Source organism: Sciurus vulgaris (genome assembly GCF_902686455.1).
Source record: "Sciurus vulgaris genome assembly, chromosome: 13".
Taxonomy (NCBI): domain Eukaryota; kingdom Metazoa; phylum Chordata; class Mammalia; order Rodentia; family Sciuridae; genus Sciurus; species Sciurus vulgaris.
Window position 1 is genome coordinate 45188243 of NC_136474.1, and position 12013 is coordinate 45200255.

At 38.3% G+C, this 12013-nt stretch overlaps 1 pseudogene across 1 annotated transcript; it reads left to right on the forward strand.

Annotated features, from left to right (window-relative positions):
• The first annotated feature begins 1458 nt into the window (after nucleotides 1–1458).
• On the forward strand, nucleotides 1459–10388 carry LOC306643118 (peptidyl-prolyl cis-trans isomerase D-like; annotated as a pseudogene). Its single transcript has 2 exons — nucleotides 1459–1464; nucleotides 9300–10388. The product of its transcript is annotated as a peptidyl-prolyl cis-trans isomerase D-like (transcript).
• The last annotated feature ends 1625 nt before the right edge of the window (nucleotides 10389–12013 follow it).

The window sequence follows — 12013 nt, forward strand, 5'->3', positions numbered from 1 at the left end:
GGCCTGGGAGCCTCACCCTTCGCAGATGAATCTCCTTAGGCTGCCCCTCCTCAGAGAATTTGCCCACAGGCCTGGAACCTTCGCTCCGCCCTAAGCCTGTCTCTGTGCGGCTCTTCCACCCAGAAGCCTCCTAGATCCTGGGACCCTGCTCTGTACCTAATCGCCTGGCTGTGTTGTCCCTACTCTGAGCAGCCACCTGTGGCCCCGAACAATCGCTCTGAGTCCCAGAGACCCGCCACAGGCCTCTTCCTCCAGACAGCCGCCCAGTATTCCGGTGCGGTCACTAGGAGTCCAGGAAACTCACTTCGTGCCTCCTCCTCCCACCAACCACGCATAGCCCGGGGCAATCAATCACTCCGAGTCGAAGTGACCCTCCCCGTTCCTCTTCCTTCTCCAGATAACCCCCGGGTGTTCAGGAGCAGTCCCTCTGAGTGGCTCTGAATCCACGTGACCCGCTGCACGGGTCCTCTGGGCAACCGCCCGGAGCTCTGGTGCGGCCACTCAAGACCAAGCGTCCCACCACGCTTCTCCTCCAGGCAGCCCCCCTGTGTTCAGGAGCTGTCACTTTAAGACCAAACAACTCACCACTCGCCTTCTCCTCTGAGCAGCCGCCTGGAGCGCTAATGCAGTCACTGCAAGTCCAAACGACCCGCCGCGCTCCTCCTCCTCCTCCTCCTCCTCCTCCGGGCAGGCCCCAGCATTCAGAAGTGGTCTGAGTCCAAACAGCTCGCCACGCAGCCCCTCCTCTGGCAACCGCCTGTAGCTCTGGCGTAGTCACCCGAATCCAAGTGGCCGCGCTCCTCTTCCTCCTCCTCCTCCTCAGGGCAGGCCCTGGTGTCCTGAGTCCACACAGCTCTCCTCGCCACTCCTCCCCTGGGCAGCCGCCAGAGCCCCAGTGGTTGCTCCGAGTCCCAGTGCTGTGCCGAGCGGCCTCCTTTACGGCGCTCCCAGCTGTCCGAGTTCACTGCTCCAGCGGGGGGAGGGGCGTCTCGCCGGCAGTTCTACTTCACAAAGTTTCCTGCGTTCCGGGACCACCGTCCCATCCGGGATGCCTCCCAAGGGGGTGAGAGTCACCCGGCTGCTTTGAGTTGGTCCCAAGCGTCTCAATATCTCCTCTTTTGAATCCTGAGTCCTGGAGCAACATGAAATGCAGCCACCCTCTAGGCCACCATCTTGAAACCCCCAGGATCACTTTCTTAAACAAAACAGCACCTGACACACACTAATTTCCTCCTACAATGATGTAATAAGATGACAAAAATATGAACTTCAGTGAGATGGAACAAGTATTAGGTCATGGAAAGTAAAAACATTTCAACGGTTCAAAGTAAATCCCTAAGGCGAAGAAACAGCAAAAACAAAATTAAAAAAATTATTTAAAAAAAAAAATCTTTCAGCCCAATGCATTGAGAATTCACGGGCAATGAAAACAATTATTAAAAAAATCTTTGAAGCTTAATGAAGGTAAGAGAACGGTATATAAACAGGCGATAATGCAGTAGTGGGAGGGATTTTAGAGGTATCTTAGAATAATCTCTTGAGGTCTCATTAGTGTTTAAAGAGGCTGAAATTCTTCTTAGTATACAGAAATATGTAATGAACTGTGAAACAGCATAACTGAATCTACAGTATTTTTGTAGAAAAGTATTGAAATGTCATGTGCACTTACTTAGCTCCAAAGGAGTCCTTGCTACCTAAGTGGTCTTCTCTGTACGAAGAATGACCCAAAGAGTTTGTCATGATTTCAAAATCATTTCATGTCACAAACATCTTCTGCATGCTAAATATTGTTACCTTTGTTACCAAAAGGGATCACCATGGGATATGTAGGTGTTTTGAGAAAGGCAGGTAAGAATTCACCTGTGAGATGGAGGTGGGAGTCCCTTTGTCTGGAGTGGAAAATCTCAGGCTATGAGAAAAGAGAGGCTTTGTCTGGTATGTGTGTATCAGCAGAAAGGCTTCAACTGGGAGGGGTGATATTTTGAAGCTCAACAGGTACATATCTGAAACACTACATTTTTTTTGGGGGGGGGGGCTAATACTTTCCTGTTATTTCTTTCTCAAATTGTGCCGAACCATGAAATCCTTGTTGGGAGAATTCTTTTCTCAAATGTATGGGTTTTGGTAGAAGCCAAGGATATTTCCAGACTTTCTGGCAGTCAGGATGCAAAGGAAAAAACTGAGTTCTCCTGACAAGTCTGGAGAGGAGAGTTAAACTGTTAAACAGCAGCTCTGAGTCCTTGAAACTAATTTCTATCTGAAGGGTTGAATAGAGTCATACATACTTTTTCTTCCTTAGTGTTTCTGTGTCACCTAATGTTACCTTCAGAATCAAGATATGTTAATTTATAATCTGGTATAGCCCTAAACACTATTTTTTTAAAAAAAATCCTTGTTTAAACTTTATAAAATTGTAGACTAGAAAAAATAAAAGTAGCATTGTACACTTTTGAGCATGTCTGTTTCATTTTTAGGTTTTGTGATAGTACGTACTCTAAAATTTTTCAATTATTATTAGTTCTGATCTCAAGGCTTCTGCTGCATGTATTTTATGTTGGCTGAAAAGAGAAAATAGGGACATTGTTTCCTTCTTCGTTTTTTTTTTTCTTTTTGGAGGCAGAAACATATTCAATATGTAATGTCCTTATGATGACATATGAAAAATCAGTCACACATTTGTTCGATATTGTCATAAATCTGCTATGAAATGTTTGATGATTCAAATGTCTTAATATTCTGTACAGTCAAGAGAAGAATAACCACGCATGCATGTGACTTGTGCTATCCTCCCCCACTTCTTTGCTTCCCAATTTGATGTTCGCCTTCCTCCACTTCTGATTCAATTTCCTTTAGGGCTTTGTAGCCTTTGGTAGGAAATTGCTTTAAGTGTTTCTATGTGGGAATAAAATACTTTTAAAATAACACTTAGGTTCCAATTTAAAGGTGATCTATTCCCATAACTTTGAAAAAAAAAAAAAACCAGAAAACTTTAAAGAAGAAAGTTATAAACTTGCCAACCATGTCTCTTCTACTACCTAGAGATAATTCTTACTAGTATTTTGCCTCTAGACTTTTTAATCTGTGTGTACAGACTTTTCTTCTTATCATTATGTTCTAAACAGTGCAGTGTAACCACTATTTACAGAGCACTTGTGTTTCATTAGGTATTATAAGCAATGTAGAGATGATTTGAATTATATGAGAGAATTGCATAGATTATATACAAAATCTTGGCAATTTTATGTGTGTGTGTGTGTGTGTGTGTGTGTGTGTGTGTGTGTATTATTTCTTTAAGTACTGGAGATTGAACCAAGGGGTGCTTTACCACTGAGCTATATCTCAACCCTTTTTATCTTTAAATTTTTATTTATTTATTTTTTATTGTAAACAAATGGGATACATGTTGTTTCTCTGTTCGTGCATGGAGTAAAGGCGTACCATTTGTGTAATCATAAATTTACATAGGGTAATGTTGTTTGATTCATTCTGTTATTTTTTCCCTTCTCCCCCCACCCCTCCCACCCCTCTTTTCCCTCTATACAGTCCTTCCTTCCTCCATTCTTGCCACCCTCCTTAACATAACCCTAAACCTAACCCTAACCCTATCGCTAACCCCGCCCACCCCCCATTATATGTCATCATCCGCTTATCAGTGAGATCATTTGTCCTTTGGTTTTTTGAGATTGACTTATCTCACTTAGCATGATATTCTACAATTTCATCCATTTGCCTGCAAATGCCATAATTTTATCATTCTTTGTGGCTGAGTAATATTTCATTGTATATATATACCACAGTTTCTTTATCCATTCATCAATTGAAGGACATCTAGGTTGGTTCCACAATCTGGCTATTGTGAATTGAGCAGCAATGAACATTGATGTGGCTGTATCTCTGTAGTATGCTGATTTTAAGTTCTTTGGGTATAGGCCAAGGAGTGGGATAGCTGGGTAAAATGGTGGTTCCATTCCAAGTTTTCTGAGGAATCTCCATACTGCTTTCCAGAGTGGCTGCACTAATTTGCAACCCCACCAACAATGTATGAGTATACCTTTTTCCCCACATCCTCGCCAACACTTATTGTTGCTTGTGCTCTTGATAATCGCCATTCTAATTGGGGTGAGATGGAATCTTAGGGGAGTTTTGATTTGCATTTCTCTTATTACTAGAGATGTTGAACATTTTTTCATATATCTGTTGATTGCTTGTACATCTTCTTCTGTGAAGTGTCTGTTCATTTCCTTAGCCCATTTGTTGATTGGATTATTTGTATTCTTGGTGTAGAGTTTTTTGAGTTCTTTATATATTCTGGAAATTAGCGCTATATCTGAAATATCAGTGGCAAAGATCTTTAAATTTTGAGAGAGGGAATTGCTGAGTTGCTTAGGGCCTTGCTAAGTTTCTGAGGCCAGCCTCAAACTTGGGATGCTCTTGTTTCAACCTCCCAAGTAGCTGAGATGGTTGTGTGCCACCACACCTGACTTTGACAATTTTATAAGTGACTTGAGCATCTTCAGATTTTGGGATCTGTAGAGTTCCTGGAACCAATTCTCCATGGATACTGAGGGACGACTGTATGCCTTTTTTTTTTTTTACTCATAGAGAGTATAAGTTGCATATGATCATGTATATATTCCTTTTATGTTCGCTTAATTTTTTCTTGCTGTGATGGATTGAAATGGTCACAGACTCTTTGCCAGTCCTCCCACTGAGAGGTCCAGGCTGCCCATAGGATTTGTTCTTCCCAATAAAACAGGAGCAGAAGTGATGCTATAACTTCTGAGGCTAGGCTTCAAGAGGTCCATAGCTTGAGCTTTTGCCGCTTGGAGCCTTCCTTCTTGAATTCCTATCCCCATTCCCTGAGGAAGTCTAAGGAACCCTACAGACAGGCTCCTGTGGAGAACACAGGACCGGGCAAATGAGGGAGTCCATTTGGACCTGTCATTTGTTCCTGAAACCTCACCAAATATTTGTGAATCTGTAGAACTGCAAAGTCAACCCACAGAACTAACCTTTGGGTTTTATTATATTCGGAAATAACCTTTGATTGCCTAAGGACATAACATTTAGGACTAATTTGTTCTATAGCAACTGGATTGGAACAACTGTAAAAAATTTTACGCCATTAAAATCTTTATAGATGTAATTTCAGTGGCTTCATAATATTGCATTAGGTGGGCACACTATAATTTACTATTTCCCTATTGTTTGACATTAAAGGAGTTTTTTTATGAATAATATTATGAAAGAATGTTTTATGCATAAATATGAGGATGAAATTATGACTATTTCCTTGGTCTGGCTATTTCCTCTGGTCAACCTTTCTAAGACCATTGTACAAGGCTTCTAAATTGCTTTCCAGAACAGTTGGGCAAATTAACAGCATCTTAACAGACTGCTAGAGTATGTCTTTCACTGAAACCTTATTAGCACCGAAGACAAGCATCAAAGAAACAAGACAATAAACAAAAAGTACAGTATTTTGTTTTAGATTGCGCTTCTATCTTAGTGATACTAAACCATTTACATATTTATTTACCTCCTTTAATTTCATCATTATTGAGCTGTATGTTATTATCATTTGTCATTAAAATAGTTATTAGTCTTTTTCTCATAGGTTTGTGAGAGATCTTTGTTTTTGAGGATGTTAATATTTTAACGTTTCTAGGATGCATTTTTTAAGAGGTTATTGTTTAACATTTAATTTTGTCTGTTGAGTTTTTGATTTATGTAAGTTTAATTAAACCCATCAACTTGCTTTTAGGATGATTTTCCTTGCCTATAAATGGTCTTTTTGCCACAGCATTTTAAATCGCTTAAGAAAATATAATTTACATTTCAAGTATAAATTAAATGTTTTGAAACTTCTCTTAGTTCACTCTCTTTCATTTTCCCTTCTTCTTCTTTTTTTGTTTTTGTTTTTTTATTTCCTTCAGGAATCTGTCCTGTGATATTTGTGGTTTGGGAAGTAAATTGTTGTCTTTGTGGCCTAGTCAGGATCCATTTTTGTAAACGTTTGATTTATAGAAGCATTTTCTATTTCTGGGGTTACAAAGTTCAGTGTATATTAATGTAACCTTGTTATGTAGTTCAATTCTTCTATGCCCTTCTTTATATTTTATTGCATTGATATGTCAAAGATGGATAGTGGTATGTTAAAATATCTCATGATTTCATAACTGCCATTTCTGCTTTTATTTGTAATGGTTTTTACTTTATATAGTTTGATGTCATCTTATTTGGTACAAAAGGATTTATGTCTTCCTCTCGTTTCTTTGTTCATTCATTTAACATAGATAGAAAGACATGGTCATTCCTTTCAAAGGACTCACAGAGTTGTAGGTAAATCCACCAGGAGAGATGATAACACCATTAGAAAGGGTTGCAAGAGGGGTGAGAGATTTGGGGAGAAATGATCCAAACTGAAAGGAGCAGGATCCCAGGGCCATCATCCCTGTGGAAATAGGCCTTTTTATGAATTGCATCATTTAGCCAAAGTGATTCTCTGATTTATTTAATAATTTCATCCTGAATTCATAGTTCACCATCACTACCTTTCCATTCTTTTCTAAGCTGCATATATTGGAATTTTAGAGCTCAATGTGAAGGTCTAACTTTTAGTTAAGTAGATACTGAGTTCATTTAACAAACACGTCCTGAGTTCCTTCTCTGTGTCAGGCACTGGGCTAAGCCTGGGGATAAAATGGCAGTCAACCCTGAAGGACGTTGTGGTTCACTGCAGGAATGTCAAATAAATAAACTGACAAAGTGCAAAAGGACCCCCAGGGAGGAGTTACCAGTGTAGTTTTGAGCCCTTAAGATTGGGTAGGAGTTACCTATTAGCAGATGGAGGCAAAGGTGGGAGTTTAAGGAAAGACACAGCATGTCCAATGACCAGGAGCTGAGAGACATGGTCCATCCTGGGAAGTGTGGTGTGGCAGACTGTGGGCTGTGGGGGAATGGGCATGAGAGTTGTGAGACAGAAGAAGAGATGAGGCAGATCATGATGGATCCCACAGAAGGTTCAGCTTCATTCAGAAGGTTCTCAAGAGCCATTTTAAGTGAGTGATATGACTGGATTTAATTTTAAGAGGTTCTTTTCATAATGGGTCCTCCTTTCCACTCTCAGCTCTGAATACACCTATGGGCAATGATTACTGCTGCTAGATACTGATTCATGACTGGTAGTTGTTGCTTACTTTTAATTTTGGCTTGGTTTCAGCATAGCCTCTCCATTTTTTGTTTTTTTTTTTTTAGTCATGGGTCCTAGCTACTTGAATATTCTTGTAATTTAAAAATGCAGTAGTAGAGGTCAATTCAGATTGTGTTCACTAGAACACATTTCTTTTTTATTCACTAGGATATCTCATAGGGCACTGGACATTCTCACACTTGCATGGCTTATTTATGTCCTGGCTCTCAGTTTCCAATCCCTTGTAAAAGCTGCTACTGGCTGTTTACTTCTGTGTTTATAACCTCTGTGGGGAATACAGTGGAAAGAACATTAGGGTATATGGGATCTCAGGGGATATTACTGAAAAATGTGTGAAGGTGGATGATAATATATAAATAGGTTATACTCAAATGTAAGCCTAAGGAAACTTTTAAAAAATTATGTTCCCATATCTATCTATCATGAGATAATCTTATCTCATGCTGTAATAGCCACTCTGTCATCTCTGTAAATCAAATTCCACAGAAAAACAGCATAACCATTGACAAAAGAGATAAGAGGTGAGGACTCTGAGGTTTGCTTTTTAAAAAATATCACACACACACACACACACACACTCTGCCATCATTACATAAGCATTATTTCACCAATTTGAGCCATGAAATCCATGATGTCACCAACTATTCTAAACTACTGAATTATCCAGGACCAACCATAACATATTACTCCTTATATGCCATATTGAAGAGCTCCAAAAATAGACATTTTATTTATCAGATAAGATCAAACTAAGTCATAATCGAGAGAACCTCAAAACACTACAGAGGAAAAATGCAAAATCAAATGTAGATATTATAGCACACAAAGCTAGAAAAATATCATTAGAGAAATTAAAGAAGATTTCAATTAGTGGAATGGCATTTTATATTCTTGAATTAGCAGATTTAGTATTAGATGTAAATGCTACTCAAGCAACTGTAGATTAAATGAAATTTCCAAAAAATTTCCTTATTTTTCTTATTTTTTCCAAAATAGAAAAAACTCCATCCTAAAGTTCATATGGAATCTCCAGAGACTTCAGGGAATAAAATCTTGGAGAAGAACAAAGTTGGGATTCTCATACTTTTATGATTTCAAAACTCACTACAAACAAATGTAATCAAATCAGTGTTTTACTAGCATAAAAATAGACCTATAGACCCTTAGAATAGAATAAAAAGCCCAGAAATAAACCTTCACATGTGTGGTAAATTATTTTCAACAGGATTGCCAAAATCATTTACAAAAGTAAAGGGAATCTTTGTAAAAAATGGTATCTGATTCAGAAAATCCACTTCTGGAGATATGTAATTGATGGAGATATATATATCATCAATATGTATCCATCAATTATATATATATATATATATATATATAATTAAAAATCCACTTCTGGATTTACATATATATATATTTAATTGAAAGGAGACATTGAAGAGATATTTGTACATCCACATTAATAACAGCTATTTGTAATAGTAAAAGGATATAAACAATCAGGTAACCGTTGACAATTTTTTTTTTTTTTTTTTTTGTACCAGGGATTGAGTCCAACTATGCTTTACCACCAAGCCACATCCCCAGCCCTTTTTATTTTTTATTTTGAAACAGGGTCTCACTAATTTGCTTAGGACCTGGCTGAGTTGCACACACATGATCTGCTGGGAGCAAATCACATGTTCTGCCAAGGTCTATTCCTCGGCTGAAAGTATCACCTTATAAAGGGGGTCATATGTATCAGGAATCAAGATAGGTATGCAATGGAAGATAAGGTCTTTACTTGGAGGGGAGGATTAGGAGTTTAAAAGATGTATTTTGAATCAAAACATACTCAGTCTAGATACATTAAAATATAGATAAGTGAGCACAGTAATAAGAAAAATTCACTCTAACTCTCAGTGCACAGAAAGCCTTGGTTGTATACATCTGTTAAGGAATTTTCCCCCTATTTTCATCCTAAAAATATCTTAGTGTACACTTTTAACTTTTAAAATACATAATAATAGGCAGTGGAGTTTGAGCTGCTGGTGGGGTGCCAGGTTTGTGGTCCCCACTTTTACATGTGCTTGCAAATCCAGGTGTGTAGCCGTCCTCACAAGCTAAGACTTCCAGTCCCAATAACCCAGGTGTCTTCTTTGATGTGAATCTTGGAGAGGAGCAAGTTGGTTGAATTGTATTAGAATCGTTTGCAGATATTGTACCAAAAACTGCAGAAAAATTTCATGCATTGTATCCAAGAGAAAAAGCCACTGGACCCAGGACTGAGAAACCTCTATTTCAAAGGGTGTCTTTTTCATTGAATTATTAAGAAATTTATAATTTGTCATGGAGACTTCTCAGATCAGAACGGGACAGGTGGAGAAAGTATTTATGGTGAAAAATTTAAAGATAAAATTTCTACTCTAAGCATGATGGGGAAGGTTTATTGAACATGGCAAATACAGACATCAATGGGATTGGTTCTCAGTTCTTTATCACCACTGGTCTGACCCCTCATTTGGATGGGAAACGTGGTGTTTGGTCAAGTACTTAAAGGAAGAGGGGTGGCAAGGATACTGGAAGATATAGAAGTGAAAGGTGAAAAACCCTTCAAAATATGTGTTATTGCAGAATGTGGAGAACTGAAATAAGGGGATGATTGGGGAATATTCCTAAAAGATGGCTCTGGCAAGAGTCATCCAGATTTCCCATGCAGATATAGACTGAAAAGATGTAGATAAAATTTTATTAATAATAAAACACTTAAAAATATTGGAAATACTTTTTTTTTTTTTCAAATCCCAGAACTGAGAAATGGCTATTAAAAAATAAGCAAAGGTTTTAGGATACGTGGTTAGTTCAAAGGCTGTTATTGAGAAAGCAGGTAGGTCCGGGCTGCAATCTATAACTATAAGCTGTGTACTGAATATTGGTGCTTGTAAACTGAAAATGTCAAATTGCCAGGGAGCAATTGACAGTTGTTTAGAGGCTCTTGAAATGGGCCCATCAAAATCCAAAGCACTGTATCACTGTGCTCAAGGATGGCAAGGATTAAAAGAATATGATCAAGGCATCAGCTGATCTCAAGAAAGCTCTGGAGATAGCACCAGAAGATAAAGCTATCCAGGCAGAATTGCTGAAAGTCAAACAGAAGATAAAGGCAGAGAAAGATAAAGAGAAGACAGTATATATATAAAAATAGTTTGCTCAGTAAGGATTCAATTTTTCTTAAATACTGTGCATTTATTGTATAAAGGCAAAAAGACAATGTAAAGAGTTATTGTCTGTATATGATCACTAATGTGATTCCTTTGACATTTCATTTCCTCATTGTTTACAATTTAGAAATGCCAATATAGGTTCCCTCTTAATAAAAAGTGTTACAAAACACAAAAAAATTAATACAGTTTGATTATCTTTCCAGGTTAGAGCATAAAACAATTCTTTTACATCACTATAATTGGTTTGTATAATGTCTCGTGACAAGGATGTACACAATTTATTTAATCAATTTACCATTTTCAGGCCTCTAATTTACCTAATCCTTCTCTAGCAACATGATCTGCTTTGCACCACAGAAAGATTATGCCAATGACTTGTGGTTGAATTTAACTCTTGCGCTCCCTAACTCAGTTACCTTGGGCAAATTACTTACCTTTGCTCAGTCTCATTTTCATTATTGTAAAACAATAATAGTGGTAACTATAAAGCTAATGCGTATTGAAAACTTACTATGCAGTAGGTACATTGTATCATTTAAACCTCCAACACATGAAGTAGGCACTACTATTATTACCATGCTACATACAGATAAGGACCCTGATTTAAGTGTCTTGCCGGAGGGCATACATCTACTATGTAAAAGAGTTAGAGTCTCTGTGAAGGTGAAAGGGGAAAATACCTGCAAATGCACTTTCAAAAGTGACTGTTCTGGGCTGGGGTGGTAGCTCAGTTGGTAGAGTGCTTGCCTTGTGTGCACAAGGCTCTGGGTTCAATCCCCAGCACAGAAAAAAAAAAAAAAAAAAAAGAGTGAAAGGACTCCTGTAATTCTTACTGGGGAGGTAGTGGTTGGAGGTTCATTTTTTTCTTTCCTCCTCCTCCTTTTTTTTTTTATTTTCGTAGAATAAGAACCAAATTCTGAAGCACAGTTCACATCACTGCTTTGCTTAACTACTAAGCAGTAGCTCCCTGAGTTTGAAAGGATGAAACACAAACACCTCCTGGGAATTCTTAGGTCACCACTGAATGGCTCTGTTCCTGCTCCCTCCTCACCCATTCTTTTTTTAAATTATTATTTATTTATTTATTTATTTTTGCGGTGCTGGGGATTTGAACCCAGGGCCTATGTGCTTATGAGGCAAACACTCAACCAGCTGAGCTATATCCCCAGCCCTAAATTATTTTTTATTTTTACAGACTGCATTTTGATTCATTGTACACAAATGGGATACAGTTTTTCGTTTCTATGGTTGTGCACAATGTGGATTCATACCATTCGTGTAATTATACATGTACATAGGGTAATGATGTCTGTCTCATTCCACCATCTTTCATAACCCCCTCCTCCTCCCTCTCATTTCCCTCTACATAATATAAAGTTCCTCCATTCTTCTTTCACCTCCACCCCCACCCCCATTTTATATCATCATCCACTTATCAGGGAAAACATTTGTCCTTTGGTTTTTTGGGATTGGCTTATTTCACTTAGCATGATATTCTCCAGTGCCATCCATTTATCTGCAAATGTCATAATATTATTCTTCGTTATGGCTGAATAATATTTCATTGTGTATATACACCACAGTTTCTTTATCCATTCAT